Below are 7,505 nucleotides of genomic sequence, written 5' to 3' on the forward strand. Positions count from 1 at the left end.
GTGGGCGGCAGAGAAGCGGAGCGTGCTGGGTGGGGAGTACAAAGAGAGAAGGTAGGAGAGGTAGGAGGGGGCAAGGTGATGGACAGCCTTGAAGCCCAGAGTGAGGAGTTTTTGTTTTGTGCGGAGGTTGATAGGCAAACACTGGAGGTTTTTAAGAAAGGGAGTGACCTGCCCAGAGCATTTCTGCGGGAAGATGAGCTGGACAGAGGAATGAAGAATAGACTGGAGCGGGGATAGACAGGAGGAAGTGAGATCAGAGAGAAGGCTGACACAATAATCCAGCCGTGATATTATGAGAGCCTGTACCGGTAAAATAGCTGTTTGGGTGGAGAGGGTGGATCTTGGCGATATTATAAAGGTGAGACCGGCAGCTCTCGGTGACGGATTGGATGTGTAGGGCGAATGAGAGAGCCGAGTCGAAGATGACACTGAGGTTGCGGGCCTTAGGGACAGGAAAGATGGTCGTACAGTCCAAGGTGATAGGGAAGTCAGAGAGAGGACAGGGCTTGGGAGGGAAGGTAAGGAGCTCAGTTTTGGGCATGTTGAGTTTTAGGTGGCGGGCAGACATCCAGGTAGAGATGTCTCGGAGGCAGGAGGAGATATGAGCCTGAAGTGAGGGGGAGAGGACAGGGCAGAGATGTAGATTTGTGTTTCATCTGCATAGAGATGATAGTCGAAGCCGTGAGAGCAAATGAGTTCACCGAGGGAGTGAGTGTAGATGGAGAACAGAAGAGGGCCAAGAACTGACCCTTGAGGAACCCCAACAGTTAGAGGATGGGAGGGGGAGGAGGAGCCTGCGAAGGAGACTGAGAATGAATGGCCAGAAAGCACTTAGAACAGTGCTCTGCACATAGAAAGCACTCAATAAATACGAATGAATGAATGAATGAATGAATGAATAAGAGGAGAACCAGGAGAGGATGGAGTCCTTGAAGCCAAGGTGAGATAAGGTGTGGAGGAGAAGGGGGTGGTCAACAGTGTCAAAAGCAGCTCAGAGGCCTATTATGTACAATACAACAGAGAGCAATGCAACAGAATTAGCAGAGACATCCCCTGCCCATAAAAAGCTTACGGTCCAGAGGGGGAGACGGACATTATGGGTGAGTAAGACCACAGTCCTCTCAGGGTCTCACCTGGAGAGTTTCCAGTACTCTACCAGTACTGGTACTGGAGAGAGAGAGAGAAACAGAGGCCTACCCATTCCATTCCTAGCTTGGCCAGTGGCTAGTGAGTGGAAAACAATCTACTAAAGGTCAAAGCTCATCCGTGCTGGGCAGCAGCTGCAGGGGAGAGAGTCGAGTGGGGAGACTCAGGTTTACTGCATAGCAGGAGGTGATGATAAACCGCTTCCATATTTTTACCAAGAAAACTCTCTGGATTCACTACCAGAACAATTGCAGATGGAGGTGGGGTGTTGTGGGAGAGATGTGTCCATGGCGTCGCTATGGGTAGGACACAACTCTACAGCATAAGAAAATAACAATAAGACCACAGCAGCTACAAAAACACCTGCCTGCTGAGTTATATTGCCAGATCATAACATTGGCCCTTTGCCCGGGTCACTTGGGCTGCAAATACATCCTGCACGTGAGAACACCCAACCTCTTCTTCACTCATTGTGAGAAATTACTGGAAGCGATGAGAATGTATGGGTGACATTTCCTTCAAGCAGGTTTTTGTCCCTAATATCTCATGAACAAAACTCATCCATCATTCTTGGCAGGAGAATCCTTAAATAACTATGATGCTTGTTCAGCACTTACTGTAATAATAATAATTATGGTATTTGTTAAGCCCTTACTATATGCCAAGCACTGTTCTAAGCACTGGGGTAGATACAAGGTAATCAGGTTGATTCATATAGGGCTCAGAATTCCCATTTTACAGATGAGGTAACTGAGGCACAGAGAAGTTAAGTGACTTGCTCAAAGTCACACAGTAGACAAATGGCAGAGCCGGGATTAGAACCCATGTCCTCTGACTCCGAAGCCCGTGCTCTTCCCACCGAGCCACACTGCTTCTTACTAAGCCCCGCCAAGCTATGTGCCAAGCACCCTTCTAAACTCTGGGGTAGATACAAATTGATCAGGTCATAGTCCCTGTCTCACTTGGGGCTCACACTCTTAATCCCCATTTTACAGATGAGGGAACTGAGGCACAGAAAAGTTATGTGACTTCTCTCAGGTCACACTGCAGACATGTGGGCCTGTATGAGCCAGGATTAGAACCTTCTGACTCCCAGGCTCGTGCTCTATCCACTAGTCCAAGCTGCTATTCGGGTCGTATCCTGTTCATCTTTTCTATGCAACCCGGCAAGAAGACCCAGTCAGGGACCTGGCTGTTTGTTTTAGAAGAGACCCTGTAAGCCTAGTGTCCAATATTGTCATGGTAGAAAAGTAAGTAGAAAGGTAAATTAAGAAGTCACTCTTTTGTCATTAAGATGTGATAAACCTTCGGCATCAGGCTCTTCAAGAAGTAGAAGAAGAGGGAAAGTTACTGATGGAATTCACATTAGAAGCAGCGTGGCTCAGTGGAAAGAGCCTGGGCTTGGGAGTCAGAGGTCATGGGTTCGAATGCCGGCTCTGCCACTTGTCAGCTGTGTGACTGTGAGCAAGTCACTTAACTTCTCTGTGCCTCAGTTCCCTCATCTGGAAAATGGGGATTAAGACTGTGAGCCTCACGTGGGACAACCTGATTATCCTGTATCTACCCCAGTGCTTAGAACAGTGCTCTGCACATAGTAAGCACTAAACAAATATCAACATTATTATCTTTGGTTCAAAGCCAGATCTATGGAGTCAAAGGGCATTGATCTTAATTTCTAGAAACCATGTAGAAATGCCTCTAATTGCTTAAGCATCTATCCGGTCATCAGTCTTTCATATTTGACATTCTGTCTTGACAAAACCAATGGTCGAGCCAAAAAGTGCTGCTCTAATACTAACTCTGACTGTATTCCTAACCTCAACCCGAGCTCCAGTCTGATTTCCCCAGAATTTTGTTGATAACTGCATTTTGATTTTCAATATGGTCAGTGAACAATTCTTGTCCAGATATCTGTGAGTCATTCATGCATTTATTCATTTGTATTTATTGAGTCCTTACTGTGTGCAAAGGACTGTACTAAGGGATCGGGAGAGTACAATATAACAACAAACAGACATTCCTGCCCACAACAAGATCACAGTCTAGAGGGGGAGAAAGACATTAATGTAAATGAATAAATAGATAAATAAATAAATGAATTATAGCTATATACAGACATATACATATGTTGCATGGGGATAGGAGGGAGGCTGAATGAAGGAGCAAGTAAGAATGGGACAAAGGGAGTGGAAGAAGAGGAGAGGAGGGCTTAGTCAGGGAAGGCTTCTTGGAGGTGATGTCCCTTCAATAGGATTTTGAAGTGGGAGTTATCAATAAGGTTTTGGAAGTGGTTCAGGTAATCATCATCACGGCATAGTGCATAGGGCACGGGCTTGGGAGTCAGAAGGTCATGGGTTCATTTGTTCAGTCATACTTATTGAGCGCTTACTGTGTGCAGAGCACTGTACTAAGCAGCTCTGGCCCTTGCCTGAGGTGAGGCCTTGAGCAAGTCACTTCACTTCTCCATGCCTCAGTTACCTCACCTGTAAAATGGGGATTAAGACTGTGAGCCCTCTATGGGACAGGGACCGTGTCTAACCTGATTTGCTTGTATCCACCCCAGTGCTTAGTACAGTGCCTGCCACATAGTAAACACTTAACAAATACCATTATTATTATTATTATTATTATCATCAGCGATATTGATTGAGCATTAACAGAGCACTGTACTAAACTCTTGGGAGAGTACAATACAACAGAGTTGGCAGACACGTTCCCCCCCATTGAGCTTACAGTCTAGAGGGGGAGACAGACAATAAAAATAAATGATTTATAATGTCCCATTTAAATATATGTAAATAAATGCTGTGTGGTGTTGAGGGAGAGACGAACATGCCCAAAGGTAAGAGATCGAATGCTTTAAAGGTGGGGAGTGGGGTTCCGACATATATGGAGATGGGAGGAGTCCCAAACTAAGACTTGGGAAATGGGTCAGCAATGAAATAGATGAGATGGGAGAACAGTGAGTAGTAAACAGGCAGTAGATGAGCGAAGTGTGGGGGTAATGCCAGACCTTTCTTGTAGGGATGATGGAGTAATTAGTGATGATGGAGTAATTAGAGTCAGGTGTTTGCAACTAGGACTGTAGGTACCATTTAAGGGTGTTTGAAGGTGTGTTAGGACTATGTTATCATCCAGCAGCGGGAGCAAGCAGTAACTAACGCCACGTCTCAGCAGCTTCTTGCTGACCTCCTTGGTGAACTTTTAGGTTAGAAGAGGACTCTGGGGAGAGCAATCATAAGTGGAGCAGCAGGTAAGAAGTCAAATTTGTTGTTTTTTTTAAAATAGTACTGTGATAGTGATGACTACACTTGACTATATCCTAGCTCACACATTCTACTCCTCTGGTGAGAACACTGTGCCTCATTCTCACTTGTCCCGTTGTCGATACCTGGTCCACATCCTCCCTCTTGCCTGAAACACCCTTCCTCCTCAAATCTGCCAAACAATCATTCTTTCCCCCTTCAAAGCTCTAATGAAGGTTGTCCAACAGGCCTTCCCAGACTAAGTAACCTTTTTCCTCAGCTCCCCTCCCTTCTATGTCACCTCAACACGCTCCCTTTGCTCTCCCCCGCCCCCACATAACACTTAGGTATATATCTATAATTCTATTTATATCGATGCCTGTTTGATGTTCGCCTCCCTCCTTCTAGTCTGTAAACCCGGTGTGGGCAGGGATTGTTTCTTTTTATTGCTGAATTGTGCTTTCCAAGCATTTAATATAGTCCTCTGCACATAGTAAACACTCAATAAATACTATTGAGTGAATGAATGAATATGTGCCAGGCTTGTATTCAGCACTGGAGTAGATCCAAGATAGTCTGGGCACCATCCATATTCCATGTAGAGCTTATGCTGTAAATCTCCATTTTACAGATGAGGAAACTGAGGCATAGGGAAGTAAAGTGATTTGCCCAAGGTAAATCAAGTAAGGCAAGTGGCAAGGTAAGGCAAGTGGCAGAACCAGATTAGAAGGCCCATGTTCTATCCACTAAGCCACTTTGCTTCTTAACTGCAATTATCATGGCTCTGCAGAATATAGCAAGAAGTCCTGGAAGTACAAATGATCATTTGAGAAGCAACATGTCTCGGTGGAAAGAGCATGGGCCTGGGAGTCAGGGGACCTAGGTTCTCATCCTGACTCTGCCACTTATGTGCTATGTGATCTTGGGCAAATCACTTACCTTCTCGGGGTCTCACTTCCCTTATCTGCAAATGGGGATTCAATATGTATTCTCCCTTCTTTTTAGACTGAGCCCCATGGAGGCAGGAAACATGTCTACCAACTCTGGTATGTTGTATTCTCCCAAGCAATTAATGCAGGGCTCTGCACACAATAAGCTCTCAATAACTGATGTGGGACCTCATTTTCTTGTATTTGCACTAGTGCTTAGTACAGTGCTTGGGACAGAGTAAACACTAAAAAAAAATGTTATTGTTATCATTATTACTATCTAGAGGCTCTGGTAGCAAATGGGACATCTCTTCTAATTTTCTATGTCTGCTCTGACATAGAACGAAGGCATGGCTCGGTTCTGGCCCTTGGCAGGGGAGGAGAGGAATGAAGTAATAAAGTTTTATAATTCACCTTAGGAAAGAATTTACTGAAGAAATTGGCCAGTGGAGAGTATGATATAGTACTCTTCATTTTAATTTTCAAATAATGCATATAGAAATAATTCATTTCTCAAAGATGGGATGAGTGTCATAATCAAAGTTTTTGGTGAACCCAGACAAATATTGAATAAATTAAAATATTCAAACATGTCTACCTTCCAAGGGTATTGCCTCTGATAATTGGAAATACCATACTGTGTTGGACAATAACAGCTATCTATTTGCTGCAGCCATACATTATATAATGCCAGCTATGCCAGTTTGTGGGTTAAAACTCACTTTTGGAAAAGGTAGTGGGAAGGATGAAATAGGGAAGACGGACATTCAAATTTTAATCACCATCTCATAGAGCTACGAGGGTGGAATTCTCTGGCTGAGGGTGGGTAGGTTCTTCAGTCAGAGATATAAAAGTAAATTATTTACGAAGCATTCACCATGTGTCTATTAGCTAGTCCTATCAACAGACACTCAAGCTTGCAATGCAGTCACTTGAGCCAAGATTCTAAGCTTGCTCTGAAGTTGAAAGTTTTAATATCCTAAGTAAGCTCCCTGAAAACAGCTTAGACTATCAGTGGGAAAACGAGCAGCTTGAAGAAATCCAAGAGAAATAAAACAGGATAATGTGAACAAACAGGAGAACAGTTTTTCAAAAAATGGGGGAAAAAGAAAGGACTTTTATCTTCCTCCTGACATCATTAAAAAAATCATTTTCATTGAAAGGCCCTGGGGATCGGAGTTGAGCATCAGGACTCTTAGTTGCATATCTTTGCTCATTAAATGAATTAATTCTGATAAACCATGGGTATGCGTCTGTGGCCATTTAAAAAATGTTTTTTTAAAGAAAACGGGATGTTAAACCTCTGAGAAGAGCAGCTTCCATTTGAAAGCAGGCCCTTGAAATAAATAGTAGCAAATTACGTCTGGATTTAAGGGAAAGTCTGTTATGCTACATTATTTTAATTTATCATAAGGATCATTCCTTAGAGGAGTGTTTGTTTTTCTGGAGCTACTGTTTTCCCTACTGAGAAGAAATCACTTTGTGATTTATTAGCATTCAGTGAACATTACCTTAGTTTCACACCGATCGTTTCTTTTTTCAGAACAATGGAACGGAGGAGCTGTTTTCACTGACAAATTGAATTTGCAGCCCAATAAGGTTCATACATCAGGATTTCCGTGGAGATAGTTCAATAGGGACAATGCGAGCAGTTGGAGTAAGGTCCACCTCTGCTCATACTAACTACATCACTCAACAGAGAAACTCCTTGGAAAATAAGGAAACATATTCTCCGAGGTGTCCAATTTCTGGAGGGCTGAACAGGAGCTGAGATTTAGAACTGTAACAAACCAAGAGTTTTTAATAATAATTGTGTTCTTCGCGAAACATTTATTGTTAGCCAAACACTGTTCTAAGACCTGCGGCAGATACTCTATGCTCAGTTCAGACACAGTAGCAGTTCCTCGTGGAATTCACAGTGAAGGGCTTTGCCGTAGGCTTTAAGACACTTAATCAGCCCTCCCCTTCACCCCTACTTCACTGATTTCCTACTACACACCAGGCCGCAACCTTGGCTCACCTAATGCCAATCTACTCATTGAACCTCCTCCTCATCTTTCTTGCCAACAAACCCTTGCCCACATCCTTCCTCTGTCTTGAAACTCTCTCCTGCTTTCAGAGCTCTAGATTGGGTCTCGTCGTCTGCAACAATGTGTCTGTGTGTTGTTATATTGTACTCTCTCGA

General features: G+C 43.7%; 1 long non-coding RNA gene across 1 annotated transcript; it reads left to right on the forward strand.

Moving 5' to 3' along the window:
• Nucleotides 1-4,294: 4,294 nt before the first annotated feature.
• LOC114811120 lies at nt 4,295-7,147 on the forward strand. Its single transcript, XR_003758823.2, has 2 exons — nt 4,295-4,399; nt 6,864-7,147. It is a non-coding gene; the product is annotated as an uncharacterized LOC114811120 (long non-coding RNA).
• Nucleotides 7,148-7,505: the final 358 nt, after the last annotated feature.

This window comes from Ornithorhynchus anatinus, chromosome 4 (assembly GCF_004115215.2).
Source record: "Ornithorhynchus anatinus isolate Pmale09 chromosome 4, mOrnAna1.pri.v4, whole genome shotgun sequence".
NCBI lineage: Eukaryota > Metazoa > Chordata > Mammalia > Monotremata > Ornithorhynchidae > Ornithorhynchus > Ornithorhynchus anatinus.